Source organism: Phalacrocorax carbo, chromosome 1 (genome assembly GCF_963921805.1).
Source record: "Phalacrocorax carbo chromosome 1, bPhaCar2.1, whole genome shotgun sequence".
In the NCBI taxonomy this organism is placed as follows: domain Eukaryota; kingdom Metazoa; phylum Chordata; class Aves; order Suliformes; family Phalacrocoracidae; genus Phalacrocorax; species Phalacrocorax carbo.
The window spans coordinates 91,662,239-91,685,377 of NC_087513.1; the positions used below are offsets into that span (position 1 = coordinate 91,662,239).

The 23,139-nt window shown below is 40.1% G+C and overlaps 1 protein-coding gene across 5 annotated transcripts in view; it reads left to right on the forward strand.

Moving 5' to 3' along the window:
* ZBTB20 (zinc finger and BTB domain containing 20) overlaps positions 1-23,139 on the forward strand; it is a 465,440-nt gene that overhangs the window by 330,717 nt on the left and 111,584 nt on the right. For all 5 annotated transcript variants that reach the window (XM_064466348.1, XM_064466339.1, XM_064466328.1 and 2 more), the window contains one exon: positions 14,623-14,677. The gene's annotated coding sequence lies outside the window, so the exon portion shown is untranslated. The remainder of the gene's footprint in view (positions 1-14,622; positions 14,678-23,139) is intronic.

Below are 23,139 nucleotides of genomic sequence, written 5' to 3' on the forward strand. Positions count from 1 at the left end.
ACATATTCGTTCACTTCTGTTTATGCAAGATAATAAGAGTATTAACATGGAGGTGGAATAATGGTGTTTATAATTCCATCACCACTGTTTATATAAGATAAAAACAGTTTAAAAAAACAGAAAAAAAGAAAAATAGTGAGAGAACATTTGCTGTTATGTACATATATTATTTTTTTCCACTTCTGTTTGTAAAGAATGTGAAAGAAAAAAAAAAGTGTAGCAAGTTGAAGAAGAGTTGATTCTGTTTATAATATTTTTGTGCTGTTTAGCTAAGAGAAACTAATTTAGAGTTTATGTAATGAGTAGCTTGGGAGAAGAGAATTGGGGTGAAAGAGGGACTGGTGGGGTTGTGCCTGATACTCTTAGTACCTTGTAATCCTTTCCTTATTAAGAAACGTGAAAGATGTATACTGAGTCTTTCTAGTGGGAATACGATGCCACCGGTGAGGCAGGGGGCACATGTGCTGTCGTGCCAGCTGATACAGCGGCCGCTGCCAGAGGGGTCGGAGGCTTTCTCTGGGAAGAGGACTCTGAGAACAGAGAGGATACTACAATAGTCTGAAAAGATCTCATGAACGTTAAACCCCTTGGTATCATTGTCCATGGACTTAGTCCAATAATTGTGTGCCTGTGTGACTCTGTTTTGTTCTGCAGCTTTGAAGTCTAATCCTAATTCCTTCAGGGAGAAAGGCTTGTAAAATGTCTGCATTTCAGAGAGGCAGAGGAATACTACCTTTGATGCGAGCTCTATTGTCAGTCCTTCTGATTCACCCCTGCTCCTACCCTGTGCGAGGGCATATTGACAGATGAGGAAGGCTGGCAGATGTGCATGTTTCCTTGGGATGAGCACCGATGCACTGTTTCTCAGTGTCAACCAGAAAGGCCATTTATACCTAATAAAAGAACAACTGTGTGGACATTAACGCGTGCGCACACAAAAAGTCCATGAGTATTCACTTACTTTTACAAATGAGTTTGCTCCGGCTGCAGTCACACCCTTCATGTGTTTGCTTTGTGCAAACATTCAAGCACACAGGCTTTACTCTAGTGAAAGCAAACGGCCCACTTTAAAAATCATGTGCTTGTATGCTTTCAGGTAGTGAACTATCAGCTTGCCTGTAAGTGGTAAGTGCTGCGAGAGGTGGCTTTACGCACGTTTTCCACCTCCCTTGTGCAGTCAAAGGAATCAGCCCAGGAGCTGGCACGACCTTTTGCAAATGACGATAGGCATACATACACAACTTTTACATATACATAAAAACGGTGATTGAAGATCAAACTGCATCCCTAACCAGGAAGCTATAGAGTATCAGTAAATCTAGTATTGCATCAAAAAGGCTTTTTGTCTTCTAAAAGAGGTCACTGTCTTTTATAATTCCATAGTAACATTTTTCTCCTCTCTAATCCTAAAAGAATCCAAATCCCAATGATGTCTTCATCTCTTCTTCCCAATTCTTACTTCAGCTCAATAAATTGGCTCTACAAAGCAAACCATTTAAGCACATGCATAAGTCCATTTCTGTTAAATAGAACCTGAAGTAAAGGTTAAATTTTAATTACATGCTTGAGTCCCATTGCATTCACACCTTTGAAGTTAAGCACAGGCTTGACTACATGGTTTGAGGGCTCAAGGGTTTAACATTAATCCAGTCAGGAGGCAAAAACTGCTGTGTGTCTGTTGTGTGACGTGGTATATTGTATTGCTTGATCCCACATATGCACCCCTGCTCCAAATATCAAGTACTTGAAGCAGACTGTATGCGCTTGGTGAACGGTATTGCCCAAGGTGGATTAAAAAATAGGCTGCATTGAAAAAAAATTGGAATGTGCTGGTGGACCTTCCAAAATCAGACAAGGACATGAATTAGTCAAGTAACTGATTCCTTGAAAATTTCTCTCTACTAATTGCCATCCCCTACTTCCTTTAGTGCTGACATGGAAGTGGATGCAAAGAGTGGGAACAGATCTGTCAGCAAGCTGGGAAGGAGTTTAAAGGAGCTTCAATCAGAAACTTTTGTTTTTCAGATGAATATAAATTGTCATGGGTACAAAATGTCATTTCCTGAAGCGAAGGCCGCTCTCATCCCTATCTCGGAGCATTCCAACATACAATAATATGTGTCTTAATTATGGCGTTTCAGCACAAAAGGCACAGAAATTTCACTTTTCAGAGTTGTATAATCAAGTTGCTCCACCTTGCTATTAGGCATGAATGGCAGTCAGTGCTCCAGGGAAGCCTGAAATTGAAAGAGCAGCGGGTGGGGAGCAGTGGGTCAGGATGGGTATGCATTGAGGAGAGCTGTGTGGGGAGTCCAGAACTAGAATAGCGGGAAGTGCTGTAAATTGGATTGAACACGTTGCTAGTGGACAGGGTGAAAGATTATACAGCATTTGTCTGTGTGACCGTAATGAGCTTTTTTCCCATAAAAGATTTGGGGAGAAAGTACTGCGTATGAATAGGGTCCCTTTAAGAAGCACTTTTAAAAGAGCTCATTTTCGATTCCAATCATGTATGTGCCTCAGCAAGACTGTAGCCAGATGCTTGTAGATCTGAAGAAAACAGCCCAACCCTTTTCTTATCATCTACCAGCGATGACAGACTTTAAAAACTCAATGGCACTTTCGATAACTTCTAACAAGAACTGGGACTTCCCTGGCTCCATTTGTCTGGCCAAGGCTGTATTTCTGCGATTTATCCCATGGAGAGTTTTAGCAGAACCTTACACTTAGTGTCTAAATTAATGATATTCCTTCCCTTTTGCCATGACAAAAACCACTCTGCGCTATATACGTTACGCTAAAGTTTTTGTCATGGACATATTCTGTAAAAGCCTTTTCAGCTTCATCATTTTGACAAGCTGATTCCATTAAAGCCTTCCCAGTGGTCACTTTCTTATGGTGCGGATGGGGGAGGTTGCTTGCTTGCATGGGTTTCCCTTCTTTGAAGCTAGAAAACAGTGATCATCTTCCAGGTTACTTGGTACATCTTACCACTCCCCTGTCCCCAGGAAAACATATTTTGAGGAAACGCGTGCATTTTCTGTATAGATATTTCAGTAAATAGAGGCACCTCATTATTCAAGTCCCTAACTTTTCTTCAGGGCCTTTTTAGGTTGAAGACACCAGCTTAGTTCATAAAGCAGGTATGCTGGTCTGTTAATGTCCATGTACATTACAAAGCTCTGCATAGACATTTCTCTCCTCAGTATTTTTCACCATTTCACCTACACTGAAATGGAAATTGCTGAATGTTTTGAATAAGGAAACCTTCTAGTTTTTCTCAAATACATGGTTAACTCAAAGTCCTCCCATGAAGGTTTGCTGGGGTATGGTGATACCTTTGCCAGGTACCTTGTGATATCAGAGGTACCAAAGGGATCTGGGCAAACACTGTTGGCTCTGATCCTGCCATTCTGGCAAGTGCTAGATGCTGGTGATAAAAGCTAGAGCTGATAAATGATAGAGCTGATAATGAAAGAAAAGGATTCTTAATTTTTAAGTACATGCCCTCCCAACATACCTTCTGAGGAATTGAGTTATTTTGATCTCTGTTTTACGGCATGAGGAAACTAAGATTTTGTGGCTAAAGCAGATAGGAGTCTAGTGGGGAACCAGATCCCACAAAACCTGCCTTTGTCTTCCAGGAATGCTTTTTATCTGCCATTGCTACAAATGAACGTGGTGCATAGCCACCTCTTTGCTTCACTCTTTATGAAGCCAGTAGTTTTTCATGCCAACCTCAGTGATGGGCATGGCCTTTTTGGGATAACTGTCAGAGCAGAATAGCATTGCATACAGCCTGCTTTTGCATAAAAATAAAACCAAAATCTATCTCAGTAGGCTACCAGGGGTATCAAAGCATCACAGATTCCTTTATTTATCCATGCCACAAACAAAAAGCAAATTTTAAAGCTGCTTTTTTTTTTTTTTTGCCACCTGCTAATAACTTCACCATCCTTCCTTTTCCAGGATGTTTCCACAGACATTCATATTTCTCAAGCTGACAGCTTTCTGATCCCCAAGACTGAATAGCTGGTTATCTCAGCTTCCCATCTTATATGGAGTTTATCTCCCTCATTTGAAATAGCAAGAGCATTGTCTGCATACACAGGCCATTATCCTGGTTGGGTTGTTAAAGTTACTGTAATGCTGACTTTATTTTCTGTAACAGTTCTGAACAAAATGTTTCCTTTGAAAGGTCTCAGACCTCTATCCTCCCAACTCCTAATCACAGTAATAACCAACCTCAAGGAGTCATTAGCGAAGACTCAAACAATATCCTATAACAAGTCAGCTATGAAGAAATTGGCATAGTTTATCTCTCTGATTCATGTTCTTATGAAAATAATGGGTTGCAAAATAAAGCTAGCATTGCTCTCATGCTATACAGTATCCCTTGGATCGGAGTCTTCCCTCCCCTGCCCACTTGTGTCCCAAACTAACATTGAATAGAATTCTGCAATCACTTACAAGACAGGGTCCATCTATAGAAGTGACACGTTCTTAGACTGTAATGACAGTTTATTGTGCTTCTTCTTAAACTGACTCACTTAGAAACCTCTTTTTGATCGCTGTAACTTGTTGCCTTTCTAGATGAGCTGGGAAAACGCTATAATGATTATATTCAAATCCAACCTCTAAAGAAGGGTTTACTTTTCTGAAGCAAATAGATGCAGTGAACTATGTGAACTGGGTTTGGATAAGTTCTTGGAATTGTTTGCTTTTGGTTTTGTCTTTGTGAAATGGACACTTACGCTTTGCAGGAAAGCTGATAAATAGCATAAACTATGGCTCACCACTAAGAGACTTTGTAAAATCTCTGTGTCTGCTGTCTGGTTTGGCTTCAGCAATCAAAGGGATCAGCTTTTCTTCATTGAAAGGAGCATGCAGGTGGCTTTTTCAGGTTTCTTTAAGGATTTTTCTTCTCATTTGATGTGGTTCAGGCTCTAAACTGAGCATCAAAAGATGTCAGTTCATTTCGGAGTTCTGCTTTAGCATTGATGAGCTTCAAGATCAGTTTAGCTTTTTCTTCTTCCCTTTTTTCATTCCATAAAATGGAAATAAGGACAATTCCCCCTGTAAAGCAAAAGGTAGCATTCAGTTTGTTGCTGGGTTTGTTTGTTTGTTTGTTGGGGGTTTATTTATTAATAAAACCCTTGAGAATATGGATTTGGAACTCCACAGCTTCAAGGCACGTAAGTTTCTTTGATATGGATGAATTATACTGTTTTGGGGAAAACCCAAGAAGTAATTCAGACAGTCAGGAAGCCCATCCCACCACTCATTTATAAATATTATTTCCACCTGGTGACTGGGTCAGCAAATGACATTTCCAGGCTGAGGTAGGCTGAGATGGTTTGGTTGTTCAGGAGAGGAAGTTCAGGACTGGAACAGCGTTGCTTCAGAGGGTAAGTCCTACCATAAAAGGTGCTAGGGACTTACAGTGTGGTTTCTTTTATGTTATGTCTGACTGGGGCAGGTACCTTCTCTCTTCAGTTACATTTTGCAGTAATTTAATTCTATCAGCCACCGTGTGTAGTCCTCTGTCTGTATTATCAAATGGATACTCCAGTTAAGATTGAAGAGTTGATTAAAAATGGCCATCCTTGCTACCCTGCTGTCGCACCACTTAACCTCCCTTCCCGTAGCATCACAGTGGTGGTGAGTGTCATGGAGGGAGGCATGTCAAAGTTAAACTGATAAAACAAGGAATGTAGTGGGGACGTGGTTTGGATATATTAGCATTAACACTTAGAATTAGGGACAGGATCCTATAAAACAGAATCAGATTTGGTGACAAGGGATCAGGTTCAGTGATGAGACTGCATTCTTGACACTTCAGCCACCCATCCCCATCTAAAAGAGCAATAAAATATTTAGCTCCCCCAAAACTCAGTTTTCAGGGCACATGTCACAAAACTAACAGCATGCTGTAGGGTACACTGTTCTCATAACGAATATAAAATTGAGAGTATTGTTCCCAGATCCATTTTAGTGGATCGTTGTAAGGTAGTTTTGATTTATTTTAATAGGCATAAAGTGAGAAGAAAGAGGTGAAAAATAAATTCCAAAGTATTGATTATGGCCTTTTAGAAAAAAAAAGTTGGTTGTCCTCCAGCAAAACTCAGAAAAAGCACATATTTAACCTGTCTTTGTAGATGCTGAGGGCTTAACACTGCATACAGTGGTGCAGCTGCATAACCCTGGTGACTTCAGTGAGTCTGCAGGGGTTTAAAGGCAAGTGAAATACTTCTGTAATGCGTTTAGTCTCATTCCAAGTGTTGCATACTGTCACAAGAACACAGTTCATCTTCGAAGCAGTACAAATTGTAAAAAACAGACCACAGACCATATGGTACCTTACCTTTCAAGGATTTGCTGCTCTTGTGTACAGTATGTCAGATTAGCATTTTCTTATAGGTCTTGGTATAGTCACGTTGTGATTTCTTTACTGGACAGGCAGTCAGGAAAACATTCTGACATTTTCTTTAAATGATTGTGACTATGAATTTGACATACTTATACTTTTGCATAATGATCTTGCTGTGACTTCGCTCCTGATTTAACAGACACCCTCATATTCAAGCCTTAAACCACGCAGCTCTCGCCAAAGAGAGCAAGCTGGATTTTTGAAGTCCAGTGTAACCCCAGCCTGGGGTGTGCCAGAGCTCTGTTCATACCCCTTGCCCCCCAGCACCTGTGGGTGGTGCAGACCCCCACATCCCGGTGCAGCCCCCCAGTACCCTTGCAGCTTGGGCTTAGCAGTGCCCCCTGCTCCAGCCCACCCTGTTCCCCAAGCCTCATGGTACTCACAGACTCAGCCAGTGCCCTTTAGTTCTGATCTGCAGTGCCTACAGGGAAAAATGATATATTGGAGTATTTATGTCCCAAATTGAATGTTAGTCAGATGTTAAAATGAAAGAAATATTATGGAGAGTCAGCATGTCTCACTTCAGAAATAAATTGCGTAAAGTACACTGGAGTGTCATGGCTCTTGGGACCACATATGATCCAAAGATACCATTTAGAGAAGCGATCACAACACTGCTAGATTTATTGGATCATCCTGGAGGAACATTAATACTCAGAAAGAAAACAATAATTAGCAATAGAAAGCTCCCAACCAATAACTTGAACTCATTTTCCAGGGTCACTTCCTCACATCAGTAACCTATTTGTGTGTATCACTAGATTTTATGGCAATTATCTACTTATTAATAGTGGACAAACTTGACTAATTGCTATTATTAATACAGATGCATTTATGTCCAGTACCGTACTTTCTCAGCTTAACATTTTGGTTACTCAAGTTTAGTCTGCTTAAGTAGTTCATTATTATTTGATTGTACTTTCTCATGCTGTGTAATCCAGTTTTGGCCCTGCTGAATTTAGGACAGGTACTTGAGAGGGTGAAGGGAACATGGACTGTGCACTGGAGCTGCAAACCTCCAAGCAGAGAAGCAGAAGATACACTTCTCTGGTTATCCATCTAGCAATAGGAGAGCATGACCTGATGTGGCTATGGTGTAAGGCAACAGATCTAACTTGTGAGCTGCCAGTTCAACCACACTGCCTCAGGACGGAAAATACACCTACAGACATGAGCCACAGCTAAGACCTAATTTTTAGGGTATGATCCTGAAGGACAGACAGAACCATTAGGTATATATCCTTGTATATTTACATAGATATGTTTTCTGTTTTCTTCTGTTTAAGGTTTCAAAGCTGAGTTCCAAGTGCCAAGAGTAGTGAACTCAAAATATTTTATAAAATAGAAGTGCCCAAACTGTTTATGGACCACAAAGACAACTCATCTGGTCAACAGCTGACTTTTTTCCCCCCTTTTCCAAGAGTGAACAGGGAACAGGCTGTAAGATGGATGGGAACAACCCAGTCACATCGCAGCCACCATCTTTTCCAGGGCCATCTTTTCTCCTTTACTGTCTCTTGATGGGAGCCCGCACAGCCACGCAACGAGGGAATGGCATCAGGGATGTTGGAAAGATGAGAGGCAGGAGCAGGCAGCTGCTTCCACCAGAGCAGTGAACCTGGCCTACAGCACAGCCCGGCTGTCAGAAGAAGTAGGTGTGGGTTATTTTGGCAGCGGCCGCCCCTTCGCAGGTATTCTGTTTCCCAGAATTAGTCCCCCAGCACCCGAGAAGCACTGGCCTCCATGCACCCCTCCAGGACAGTGATGGACAGCAGGGAAGGGGCAGTGCCATGGCACTGGAAGGGTGGTGGTAGGCAGCTTCCTTCTGCCAGTAGGCTGAGCTGAGCGGGGCTGTGGCGGCCAAGCACCTGCCAACGAAACGTCCTGGTTTGACATATTTTTACAAATTTCTCAAAGACGTAGTCAGTGGTTAGAGTTACTGAAAATTAAAATTAATGCCATTTCAGGCCATCTTTAAGTCAGGACGCATGCTCAAAATGCTACATTTAGATTATAAAACAAGAATTTATTTAACCTTTTTTGGTTTTAAACTTTTTGCTAGTTTTGCTCCCACCCTGAGCCCCTTAAAGCAACTGCTGCTGAAGCTGTAATGTGCTGTTGCTTCCAGAGAGCTCTCCTTTTAAAGATGTTTTCCTCGGAAGTGCTTTGTATAGAGAGATTTCTTGACTGAAGTTCTTAGGGAGCTGGAGACCTCTGATGGATGTTAATTAGAGTTCAATTTGCAGATGTAAGAAATTCCTTTTGTTGTTTCATCTATCTCATTGTTTTCACTGAAAACAGCTGGTAGGACTTATTTTGGGTGGAGTTACCTGTAAAATGAGTCAGCTCCTTGACTTGATGTCTTTTTGAATGAGCTTACATATACATGAAAGTCCAAGTTCTGATCGGATTAATTTCTCTTGTCCTATCGAAACATAATATTATCCAGCTTTCCTGGCAAGCAGAGTCTGCTGAAAAATCTATTCCATCAAGACTTTTCTATTGTATTTTCTAGTGAAGTTTCTGGTTTATAAAAGCATTTTTGTGTAATGCACATTTAAAGTCTCGTTTTCCCAGTACATATTTCTTAATTTGAAAAAGACAAGGCTAATATTGTAGCTATTCTTAATTACAGAAAATTAAAAAAGTGTCCTTTTGCTGCACTTTCTGGTCCAAATTTAACAATGATACTAAATAGTTGCTTATATACTAATTAAAGAAAATATAAGTTATAGTTACACCATAAATCCTTTACAATTTGTGATAAGGTAAACTGCAAGGTTTTCTGTCTTTAAGTTTGAGTGAGGAAAGAATCGGTTGCCTTTTCTGTTATCTTCTGTGGACTGTAGCTTCTAAACAAACTGTGTCTTTGGAAAATAAGTGATGGAATATTTCAAGAAATTTTGATTCAAAATTGTTCTCAAGTCATCATTGCATTCTCTACAGAACCACAATTTAGATGTTTATCTCATTAAAAAGAACGTGTGCACCTGTAGTTGAGTAGATTTTTTCAAATTCTTTAATATATGTAATCAAAATACATGTGTAAGTGCATTCCAATATATATAGACCTACCTTAATTCTAATGTATCTACAAAAAGCCATTATTTTTCAAAGATAATCGTATTTTGATTCCCCAGTATCGTAGACTAAGGGTTGATACATGGCCATATAACTGGCGCTCAAGCTGAATTTGCAGTATCCTCTCCCATTTGTGCTTTCTCCCTCGCTGCAATAAGCCGTCAGTTGTAAAACCATCTCCTTAGTTCGCTTCCCTAGCACTAACTCAACCAAGTGGTGTTCATTTCCTCTCTCATTAGGCAGAGCAGCTAGCCCTTCTCTTCGGTTTTGTATGGACAAGTGAATCTGCATGGACAAGGGCCGTGTTGGGGAGCTGCCTGCCCCTCTTCTGGTGGGCACATAGAGGTAACGATGCAGAGGAGGAAGGGGAACCTGCCCCATTAACCCTTTCAGAAGGCTTGATTGATTTCAGAGGGAGCAGGATCAGGCCCCTGAAGAGGTCAGGATCTGCAGAAGCGCTGTCGTCTGGTCGGCCTTTTGGACCGTTTACATCCTGCGACACTGGTTGAGTGGGTGTCATTATCAGTCCCCAAGCAGACACCATTGTGCAGGGAGGGAAGCCTGTTAGTACAGGTGACAGTGAAATTTCAGATATTTTGGCTACTAAAGGAGGTGGTCACCTTAAGTAGCATAACCACAGGGAAAAAAAGAAAAAGAAGGAGAAGGAGAACTTGAAGATCATTTTCCTCTATACGTTGCCATGTCACTTTTCCTGATGTGGCTTCTTACCTCGCGTGTGAGGTAATCCGTTTCTGGATTCCTCAGCAAGCTGATTGAAAGGTGGTTTAATTGCGCAGCATTGCCAAGAAACATGTTAGCTGATTGCTGGCTGTAGTAAGAGTTAATGTGAAGGTAATAGGAGATATCACAGGGACTAAGATTTTGCTGGCCATTAGCAGAGGTGACTTCAAAAAGCAAATGATAATTAGTATAGGTTTCACTGAACCAAGTTTCCATCTGCTGCTAGTCACTGGATTTTGAGCTGCTCTCCTATTAAAGATTTGCATGTATTTTCCTGGATTCTTGATGGAAAGGACACTTAGGCGAAAAGGGTATAAATCAACAAATAACAATGTAACCTGCAGAAATATAAATCTATGTAGATTAATCCGTGCTTCCTAAATTGCATACTAGATTGTAATTCAATCAAAGGGTAGGGGTCTTGTGACGTTTATGAACATTTATGGATAGTACGAGCGCTCAGATTAAATGTCAAACCTGGTATTCAGTTTAGAATCACGTATTATTTTTGTTCATTAATATATAAAAGCAACAATTATATCCACTAAAATCCTCAATTTAATTTTGCTGTAATCTGTCTCTGCTGTGTCAGAGATGCAGTGCATCCTTTCTGCCCCCTCAGATCATTTACAGGGCTCCACTGAATTTCAGCTGTCTCCTCTTTCACCGTGTTCCCCCAGCATGGCCCTGGCTCTGTTTGGCCCCCTCTGAACAGAGGAATTCTCCAGTAAATTATTTTCTTCATTCTACACTGGGATTAAACTCTAGTTTAGATACCGAGCAGGTGTAGTGCAGCCAGGAGGAGAGGTATGTCAGGACTCTGTATCTTAACTCCAATATGCTTAGTAGATTACATATGATAAAGCTATGCCCTTTGCTGGTTCTGTATTGGTAAAAGGTGAAAACGTTCTGAGGCAAGAACAGTCTGTTTAGGATTATCTGAATCTATTGCCAGTCCTCCCTGCTTAAAGCAGTTCATAATTTGCCTGCTTCTTGCCAGTCCAGGGGCTGAAGGCATAACATTTCTTACCTTCGTAGTGCATTACATCAGAGCGATCCTAAATCACTTTGCAAAAATGGAGCGGAATCGCTGTCCCAATTTACTGCTAAGATAAAGGCACTTGAAGCAGGTTACCTCAAGCCACTTAGAGAGTAAATTGTAAGAAGCAACTGAACGCTGGTTGCAAAAATTACTTCGGCACCTAAGATGTTAATTTCGTTGAAAGTAGGCAGTGCTTAAGCTAACAAAGGTAAAATATTCTCAAGTCCCCAGGTGGTTTACAGTCAAAATTTCACTGACTTCCAATAGACTTTGACGTGAATGCCTAAGTCACTTCTGAGATTGTAGTTAGCCTCATAAATCGATTACCTGCTTATATAATGTAACAACTTGTATGACTGGATTTCACCATCTTAAATCCCCATAAATAGAAATTCTTCAGTGTTTAGGAACCTTATTCTCATTAAACCCAAGGGGGGATAGATTCCTAAATATCCTTAATATTTAGGCTTTGCTTGTCTCTTAGTCTTTGTAATTTAAATGGAATTTATTCATGTAGCAAAGAAAGAGAAAGTGGGCAGAATCTGGTCGCAATGAAGCAAGGGCGGGATTAAGATTAGCCCCTGGCTGTTCTGTCCAATGGCCAAAACACCTTCCAAATAATAATGATTAATTAACACTAGGAATTCAATATGAAAAAGATCAGTGAATTCCCTTTGTCCACCCCACCAAATAGAGGCATACTGGGTTGAAAATAAACTACATAAATAGAGACGAGTAATTTTTCTGCTTATAACATGGAGACCTGGGGAAAACAGTCAGCTTTCTTAGACTTCATTTTTTTAATGTTATTATATAATAGCATATCTTGAAGAAATGTACTGTGTTAATCTAATGTAATTAGGTTAAGTATGTCTCGAGTGACAAACAGTGCCATATGATAAAAAGTTTCACCCCAGCATTTTAATGGTTGAGGTTCTGCTCATGGTTTCAATTAAGTCAGCACGAGTGCACAGGGCAGTGAGAGCAGGATTTGGCCCACTTCTCTCCCGCATACGTGTTATGCAGTTATCTAACCTGCAATGAATCATAGTTTCCTCAGACACATCTTGTTTTTCCAATACTTTACATGGAAAGTTTTGTTTTCATGTATTTTCTTTTGAACAAAACTTGTAATCAAGCGTCCAGGCCAACTGCGATCGTTTTAAAAATTATGGTGTTTCAGTACTGATGATTTGTCAGATTGTAGTTTGCAGTTGCTAGTATATTGTGCCTGTCTAAAATTACCCTACAGTTTTAATTAGGTATGACAGTCTTGTTCACTTCTTATAGGAAATTCAACAGCAATGTTGGTGTAAGTCATTACTCAGCACCTCCGGAGTCTCAGGCCATAATTTGTAGAATTCTTCAGCATCTATGTCATCAAAGTTGCTTGACTCTCCCTTAAGAGAGCTTGTTATATGTTGCTTATAACAGAGCCAAACTCTAACCACCCGGCCTAAAATTTTCCATTCTGTGTTTTTTTTCCCCATGTTGGATGCCTCCTGCTTTTTTTTTTTACTTCTTTTTTTTTTGAGCTCCGGGGCTCCAAGCACATTCTTTGGCTCAGACTTCTTGTCTCAGGTTCTTCCATGGTGTACAGCTCACTGTCCCATCTGCCCAGAACCCTGAAAGTAATACTTCCCAACTACCAGCCACTAACAGTCCTTCGCATATAGCCTATTGCAGATGAGTCTGTGGGCTTCATGGTTAAATCTTCAGGAGCAATGTTCAAGGAAAATAAGGGATACGTGCTTCGCAAAGTAGTTTTTTTCCACCAGAACTTCCCTGTTAAATTTCATCAGAATAATGGATTCTTGAAAGGAACATAAATTCTGACCTGCTCTCCAACAGCCTGATCTTGCCTTTCCTTTCATCCTACGGTACTTCAGCTTTTCAGTCTGGGCAGAATCCATCCTCTGTTCTCTCTCACGCAAATCTTCCTTACATGTGGGAGCAGTCAGCTTCTTTAAAAAGAAATTTGCTGTTAAACAGGGCCTCTCTGGGTGGCCTATCCAAAGGATGCTATAAGCATCTTGTTTGCTGCCCTGAAGTTTTTATGATTCTCTCTGCTCTTTGCTGTATTTCTTCCACCTCCCTTGTGGATGAGCAACCACTAGATATGCACACATGCCTTCTCTCACAGTGTCCTCTACCAGGCCCATAATGCCCACAAATGATAGCTACAAGTCTGAACAAATTTTATGCCTGCCTTCCCTCTTTCTCTCCTCTCGCTCCTCACTTTTCCTTCACTATCTCAACTTAGGTTTGTATTTCTCTGCATACTTTTAATTGCTTTGAGGAACAATGGAACTAATCTCTCACTGTAACTGGACAGGAAACAATAGATAAGGGTACAGGAGTACACCACAGGGATCCCATGGTCTTTGTCCACCGTGCTCTTGGTCCCCTGATAACAGTCTTTTGGAGACCACTGTCTGGTCTGACTACCTGAATTTTTTTTCAGCTTGGTGAAGGGAAGGGCAGACAGGACTGGTTTGTAGCTTTGACCGTTTTGGGGGCATCTGCCTTTCTTTTCTGTGTCCAACAGGAGTATATCTTCTTGATACAATTCAGAGCATCAGGCTTTGATTCATTTTGTCTATTACTTCATCCCAGGTTAATATGTTTTGGAAAATGTGTTGGCAATAAAGCTTAGATACTCCATAGTAGACTTTGGAAACTAGACCTGTAGTCTACCGGAAGTTTGCGATACTTCAGCCGTTCCACTTCCATGCAGCCATTTTTTTTTCATAGGGGTCTCAGAGTAACAAATCCATCAAGTCCAAACGATACTGTGTTGACAGAAGGAACTAAGAACACGATATTACTGTGCAGCTATCAGCCGTAATGTAAGCATCCTCAGCCCTAATAATATGCCTAACCCCTCTTCTGTGAAGGTCAGGATCAAGAAGACGAATTCTGTTTCGGAGGCCTGTATCATCTGGCATGCCTGCTAAGAAGGATGCCATTCAAATCTGGCAGTGTTTTTGTGATAAGAGCATTTGTCCATAGGAGCCACAAGCCTATTTCACGGAGGCTGTTGAACAGCCACCGGAGGATATTTAGTCTCTGCTGGCTAGGAATTATCCCAGGACTGAAAGGCTCCTCAGTCATTACCAGTTTTCTCAGCTACATAGTTTTGGGGTCAGGTAATTTCAAAACTTCCAAGATTTATGCAGTTTGTGAATTTGAAACACTTTTTTTTTTCTCTCCCCCGTGGGAACTGCTGCCATCTGTGAGTCTCCTCGATCCCTGTTTTAATATTGGTATCATTTAGTGTGTTTATTGACACTTAATTTCCTTTTTACTTTCTCCTTTTTCTTCTCAGATCACTCACGATCAGTTTGTGGCCTTCCTCTGAAGGAACCTTTCCTGTCTCTTATGTAAGTATTTATACCAAACTTTTTATACTTTTCATTGATATGAGTTGGGCATTTGCTTCAAGTTCGATCCAAGTCAGCCTGGGGCCCTTGTGAATGTCTCTGTTTCTCCCCATGGCCACAGAACTAAGTACTGAGTTTTTATTCTAACCCAGCAGTCCAGGATTTTAATGCAGTGTCAGCTTATGGGACTCAGACTTAGTTCAGCGACATTTTATGATTGATTGATTGATTGATTGATCCAGAATTTATATGTGCATTTCTGGGTGACAATATGGAAGATTTCTGTTATACTTGGGGATATACGTGTTAGGACGGTCATTATGCTGTTGTGCTCTGATTCAGAATAAAGGATATAGTATTCCATGCTGTGCAAGCATAAAACAAGTATAGAAGACAGTCAGCTAGCATTTCAACCTGCCCTTGCTGAAATCTGACCTTGTGGCATGGGACCATTCCTTACCTAGTCCTGTGTGTTGTCCTATCTCATACCGACATACTCTTATTATCTGGGTAGATGAAATGTGCTGTATTCTCTTTGACATCTAACAGTAACAGGATTAAAAATCTGTTAGTGTCTTCTTTGGAAAATGTTGTGTAGGGTTCTTTTCTTGCCTGGTCTCATGCACTTGAGTTTGGCTGCTGTGATCTAAGTTGTCAATTCAGTGACTCTTTTGATTGAAGAAAATACCATAGTAAACTAGATAATTGTGTTTTTAAGACCTAGAACAGGAAGAATTAAAGGTTTCATGGTTTAAATTTTGCTTTTTCCTTTTTGGGGGGTAAGGGAGTGGAACTTTGGGGAAGGTTTGTTTGTTTTCATTTGGGTTTTAATTTTGCCAGGTTCTGACACGTGATGGTTTTGCGTATTTGGAACAAAAGTTTGCATTTTGCTGGGATTCCTTCATACATGTTGGCAGTGAAATCTAGTGTTTTTAAAACAATGATGCTTCTTGTTGTGATATAAAGGGAAATATAGCACTAACACTTCATAATATTTACTATAGTTAAGTAAAGACAGACCAAAGTTTTCCAAACGTCCACCAGCATTTTAAGCCACTGCTTGGGATGTCCAAGTTGGAGGTATTTAGGGAATGCCAAAAATAATGAGGACTTTTAAATTTAGGTTTAGAACTCCATGTCCAAATATGCCTAGACTTTGTGTTACTTTAGATCTCCATTTTGCAATTTAAATTCACGTCTACTGCCCGTTCAGAGAGGAAAGTAGATGGCTGTTAAAATGCTGCCTGGAATATAAAAAAAAAAATAAAAGCATAGCGTAGTAAGAAAAGTAGCTCTTTCATATTTGGGAGAGGAATTAAATGTGCAAATTTATGTTCAAGTGTTCAAGTTGCATCTTGATTTTTGGAATTTCTTCAAAGGGATGCTAAAGTGCAAATGGACATTCATAATTTTTTCAGGTGCATGCTGAAACAACCAAAGAGCTTTCTTTTCCTGATACTAGACCTAAAATATACCACTTTAACGTTTAAAGTTGATTCGCTACTTTTGCGGTGCAGAAGGAAATGGCACACACCATTCTCCCCTGCCCCATGGGCAGAAACATGAGACATGCTGCAGTGACTGCGAAAGGTGGTATGACAGTGCCAGCTACCAAGGAGATGTATTTGAGCTGACCTATCATGTCTATGGTGTCCCCATATTTCTTCCCTTTCCCCTTTGCCTTTCATTATAAGGTGTCCCAAATCTGTAATTTACAACGTGCTGTTCCAGTTTTGCTCTGATATATTTGCTACAAATAAGTAGGAGTCTATGCGCGTGCATAGCTCCCCGTGGCGGTGTCTGGCCTGTGAGACGAGGGGAGCAGAGGCCCCCACAAAATGCAACATGGCTTACGTCTAATGTGACATTTATTTGACTCGGAAAGGCAATTGATTAAAGTCCCATCAGACCTTTGCCATCATGTATTATGTATTTATCCAGCAGGGGCGGTTCATAACGGCCCCTGACAAATCCTATTATTTTTGTTGCAGAACTTCATAATATTGATAAAAAGTGTTAATGATACTCAGGGACGTGAAGCACACACCGCTTGTCTTAACACTTCCTGCTGCAGTGGCAAAATCATTTATGTCTGTGGCAGGGACTGTGAGCCTTCAACGTCTGCACAAAGGCACCAGTTTATCATTCTTGTACCTCTGCAGCACAAGGCAGTTTTGGTGGAAGCAGCAAGCTGGCTTCATGGTAGGTAGGCATCTGGAAACCCAGAGCTGAAATCCCTCTCCAGCAGTGCTTTGCTGCATGACCCTGCGTAAGTCATCTCCCAACTGTCTTCCTTTGTTTCTCAACCTGTAAAACTAGAGTCACACACTTTCTTCCTTCTTTAAGTTGGGCTTATTCCACGGCCAGGGGCTTCTTTGTGCTCTTCTTTTCCCAATTTAGCAAGCTCCGTAGGAGCCTCACTTTATTTCAGGCTCATGCATAAAGTTTGTATTGTTTGTACTGGTTCTCTCTGTCTTTGGAGGATAGATCCTTCAGGCCACTGATACTCTGAATTCTTTTGGGTAACAGAAAAAGTAGAATTGGGATATTTTTACATTAGAGGCTGTTAATGGTACCTGTCAAGCATGTTTCTGATCTAGAGATAACAACTGATTTGTTCTGCCCTCTGCCTCAGTACCTGGTGCTGGGCTCTCTTCTCGTATGCCCATCCACAACTTGCCAATGATTTGGAGTCTTCCTCCTCCTCCCCCAGGTTACACTTGTGTCTGTCTTGCTATATGCCATCAAGGTTTTGGAGGTGGAAGGATTTCATGGATCTCTCCCCCAAACAATATTCCCACTTAAAAGGAATAAGGCTAATCTCTGACCCACTTGAATATCCTCAGGAGTTTGAGAGAAGCAGGTGGACTCTGTCAAGAATCAACCTTTTCATGGAAGAGTCTTCGAACCGGTCTTGAGCCTTTCTATCCTGTTGGCAACAGCGTGTAACAATATCAACAATACTAAGGTGCTTTACAGTAAGATAGGTAGCTACAGTAGGATAAATAGGAGCACTACCCATTCAGATGGATCCCATACAATATTGAAGAGTTATCGGCTGTTAGCTTTGGTAAGTGCAAATCAGAAATGCACCAAAGTGATCCAGATACAAAGAAGCTGCAGGACATGTTAACCTCATTCCATGAACATCTGTCCATTTCCTTGAAATAGGATTCTGATGTAACCGGGTTGTACTGAACTCCAGCATCATTCCTATTAGATTCAGCACTGATTCTAATCCTTGTTATTTGACATCCGGCCGGGGGAGGAGGGGGAGAGCGAAAGAGAGATATTTAAAATGTGCCATTAATTCCTCAGCTTCATGAAGACGTATTCGGTCAAGTAATGATGACCTAAGGAAAGCTGAGCAGCATCTTACTGATCTCATCATAGTTATGAGAACCATCCATCATATGGTCAGTGATTCGTATGTCAAAAGACACCCAGCAGTATTCCAGCCTGCCAGTTGCCAGTTTCTGAGAATACATATTCACTTTATCAGACATGATGATGCTCAAATAGCCTCTGATATCTATATATGTGTCCCTGCTGTTGGTACTTGTTCACCACCAAACTGTCATCTGTTAGCACTGTGAACCATCATCATGAAATAACAACTAATTAGCACCTTCTGAACCCCTTTGTTCGGTTAGCTGCTTAGTATTGTTTTGCAGATGAGGAACAACAGTGATTGCTACATCAGGAATAGGGAGGAGGCATCTTTCCTCTTCTCAGGTTTCTTAAGAAGCTCTCCATTACTTCAGAGGAGGCTAATAACCTCCAGGTCAAGCTTATTCATGAATCAAAAATGAACATTTGCAGATGCCAAAAAAGTCTAGATGTAATAAGCCTTATGTTTACAACAGCTTTCAAGAGTTAGCATTTTTCAAGAATTATCATAATTAATGTAATAAATAGACATGCAAATTATCCAGAAGAATCAGTTCATCTGCTTCTGAAAATAAGGAGTTGTTGGAAGGGACGGGTCACCTACACTGCAATCTGAGACAGGAAAGGGATATTATTTCCCCAGCTTTTATGTGTCTCCTGATGGAAGGGAATGTTCCAAAAGAGAGAACAACATGGGCAGAGGCCCTTTATTTGGCATTTGCAAATGAGAGAAATGGTGAAACAGGCTCAAAATAGCAGTGGAGCAGAAATTCTGCTCAGATGTGTTTATAGAAATCAAACTGTATAACTGAGAATGCACCTTGGAATGAACGTTCTTGAACAAGTGCCACAACTTTAAGCTTTATTCTTTATCTGAAGACATAACCGTCAAATGGACTTAAGCAATAGATTTTCATGGGGGAAAAAAACCTTATTTAAAACAAATCTGACAAAGTTCATGGTTTTGTTCTAAAACATCTTTCATAAAAATAGACCTGATATCCAGAAAACCAGAGAAGTAGCCAGTTTAAAAAAAAAGAAAGACAAAATTTGATACTGGTTTTTCATTCAAGCATTAGTCTGAGTGTTAACGTTCAAATTATTTAACAAATAATAATGGCTGCTCATAGCTGGGAAGTTGATATGTGGATTACAACAGAGGCATGTATGCAACCTGATTTCTAATTGCAATATCTACAAGATATCCCCTGAAGTTGGATGAGATTGAATTTAAGATTGGCCAGCACGACAGCTGAAAATGTCACATCTTTCTGCCATTATGCTTACAAGAGATCTTTTTGTTCTGGGTTATTTTTTGTCTAATTAGCGTAATATAATGTATTGAGTGTTAGCTGTTTTTGAAATATAACAGATTACAGCAGGAAAAAATGGACTTTAAACTAGACAGTTCTAGGAGCATAATATTTTAGACTTAGTATGAAAAGAGAAAGGGACAGAAAGAAAATGCAGTTGTTCAGTGTGCTTTTACCCCACACTGGCATAATTTAATATACTTGGATGGAAAAGACCACCTTGCTGAATCACTAGCAGCATTTCCTGCAGCAGTTTGAACACCAACCATCAAAATATTAAGACAGTCCAGTTGTAAGGTCTGAAATCACTGCGCAAAATGGCACAACTGCAGAGCGTAGCAGAGTTTTTCAGAATATTCCCTTTGCAGTTATGGTAAATTATCTTCCAACTTTGGCAAGCACGTTGCTTTTATACAGTTATATCACCAAATATATCTCTCTCTTTTCTGAAATGTATTGTCAGTCGTTCGCCTTATGCAGAAATCCTCTTTGATGCACCCTGCTTTAACATTGTGTTGTATACCTGTCTTCATAAAATGTACACATCAGATATAAGATAAAAATGGTACCAAGGTCAAGTAGTGCTGGAGGAGTGGTTACTATAAAACTGGATATCTAGAAATAGGTAGTTTCCCAAAAGTTACTTCTTGATCAAAAGATTATAGATTTGACTGTTGAAACTGGCACCGAAATACAAATACTCATGGAGGTCTAAATGCCAGACCACGTCTCTCTCCATAGTCATGCTGAATATCCTATGTGTAGGACACCATCATTGAAAATGAGCTTGTAAGAGTATCTCCTCCATCTCCTTTTTCTCTCCGCCTCTCCCACTTAAAAAAAAAGAAATGAAAGCCATCTGCCATGTAGTTTAGCTGTGTGCCATTACACAGGTGTACAGGTCAAAACATATGTGATTGGTCTTCAGGCCGTGCTTCACAAAGGCTGTTTTACCTCTTGGCGGGAATGGGAAGTCTTGGACATAAAAGATTCACAGTGTATTAAGAAATAATGTTTTCTTCCTCTGAAGCTCTTGTTCACTGCTGCTTCTTTCCATAATTTTGGATAATATCATGCTGAATATGGTTCACAAATTCAGCCCCCCAGGTAATATTTTCATTTCATATGTTTGCATGCCCAAAATATTAGATTTCTGCACACTACTGAAAGCAAATGCTTTTGGATTTGAATGGATCTCACTCTCTCCCATTCCATCATACTGAGTTTTAAGTTTAATAGAATAGCTGTATCAGTTTTCTGAATGCTGTTTTCTAATCTTTTAGCTTCTTAAACATACACAAAACAGCTTGATTTTTCAGAGCCAAAAATGGAATCCTAACTTTAAATGGCATACAATTTAAAGGTATTCATGCCTCACCCAATCACCAGAGTAAGGATCGGTTGCAAGATTTGGATCTGGATATGTGTTGAAATTTCATATTCGTCTATGTTCACTTATCCTGGATGTCTGTAAAAGGGATTAATTGAATTTCACTTTTTGCAGTAAATATACTTTTACATTCAAAACAAAAATTAACGTGTTACATTCTGGATGCTCTGCACTATGCACTGAAGGTTGTGAAAGAAACCTACTATATGTGATCAGCATATAACCAACCCCAAAGAATGGTGTGTTTCAGAAACTGTTTTTCAATTTTTGCACTTAACAAATCCTTCAAGTTTTGGTTTTTAGTGCAAATTTCTTGCGTGAATGTCCATGCATGCTTAACATGGTCTACTTACAACACTAAATAATTAAATGTTGCCACCAAAGACTAAAGCAAAAATGCAGCTTTTCTTCCAGTGAACTTTAATGGAAAGCTAACAATTTTAGTCATTGAATTACCTGTAGGCTGAGGCATGCCTCAGGGAAGATTGTCAGAAAATCTGGGTTTTTCCTTAACTTGTTGTAAATATACTGGCAGATCATTTCCTTTGGAGCCTGCGAGTTAATCTCACATGGATACCTTTACTGTGACTTCTGTGGCACTGTTGTCACCTTCCATCCTGGCATGGCTGTGTTTTGATGCCCGTCATCCTGGTACATACAGCGTGCCAGTGCAACATCATTGCCTTGCTAGTGGTCAGGCCAGTTTGTCCTACTGAAGAAATGCACAGAATGTCATAGCCTGAATAGATCAAGAAAAGCATGTAACATGTTCAGGGAGAAGCAATTTGTAAGTCCTTCTGTTCACCAAGTATTTCTCCTCCGCATTTTTTTCTAGCAGCATTTTGTTGGGAGGCAGGGTCCAGCATTCAAACGAGATCTAAGGCATTCAGCAAGCAGATTTGTAGATGAATGGGCATCCTGTTCTGGGAATAAAAGCATTTTAAAAGCACAAAAGTGGACTAGATATTAAATTCAACTGTACAAGTAAACTGCTGGGAGAGTTGTAGCATCTTTGAATTTCCGAAAGGACAGAACCATAGAAATAACACAGAAACAGGTGAATGAGGCCTAAATATTGTTAATGAGCCATTTATTGACGTTGATTGATCCTTTCATGGCTGTTAAGCATGCGTCCACTTTCTCCTACACTACACCCCCTCCCTTTGAAGGGCCTCGTAAATACATGTTACCCACTCCCCCCAAGTCTTACTAGTTAGAAAATGCTATTTTGTTTAACTAAAAAATTATGGAAATTGGGCCTTCACCTTGCCCAGTAATGCTTTTTTCACCACTGCCCCATCTCCTATTCAGGTAAGTATTTGCTCACCTTCCAGTCCTTTGGCAAATCTTCATCTTAACTTGTAATTTCCCTTGTGATACTCTATCAAATGCTATACTGATAGATTAAATTTACTGCATTTCCTTTGTCTGGATAATCAGTTATTTTATCAAAGAACGTTATCAGGTTAGTCTACTACAATCTACTTTTGGCAAACTCACGTTGTGTTTTATCCCATTTTCCATTTACCTACGTGTGTGTCTCATTTTTTCCTTCAACATTTGCTGCAGTCATGCTATTGAAGCTCCTGATGTTCCATCAACATCAAACAGGTGTAAGTGAGATCAGAATCAGTTTCAATACGCTGTAGCACAGCCTTGCAAAAGCCTATTCATTCTCATGCCTGCAAAGTGTTAAGTTCTCATCTGGCAGACAAATAAAATATCTTTTTTTTTTTTATTGTCATTATAGCAAAGGGCAGGTGAGCTGTTTTTGAGCCTTGGCTGGTGAATGTTCATGATGATTTGCAAAAGGGTTTCTAGAGATAGAATCAGAGACATCTACCTGCACATGAGAGTGCTCGGGCACTTGCATTAGCAAAACCTTAATGTATGTATCAGTAATGAAAATCTTAATTAAGAACGCTGCATCATTGTCCATGAACACTCTTTCGTTTTCTGTGTGTGAAGTCCTTTGTGTGTTGCAGCATCTACCTGGTCCAGACAGACAGAGCCCTTGAAGAGTGTGTCTGGCAGATCTTCTCTTGATTATTAACAACTAGCAAATGGCAAACTTACTCTTCTTTTGTCTTGACACTGATGCTCAGAATAGTAGAGCATACACCATAACTTACTGCTTGTTTGGATTTTTTCTATTCTTTTTCCACTTCATTATTAATTTGGTGGGTTTCAAAATCCAGCAACATTGATTAGAACTGAATTACGTAGCTTAGAGTTTCCAAAATACGCACAGACACCTATTTACACAATAGTATACCTTTTCCTTTAGAAACAATACACTTGCCTAGGCCATGTACTGTATGCACAAAAAGTATGCTAATGGGATGTGAAGACTGAGATTTTAATCTCCC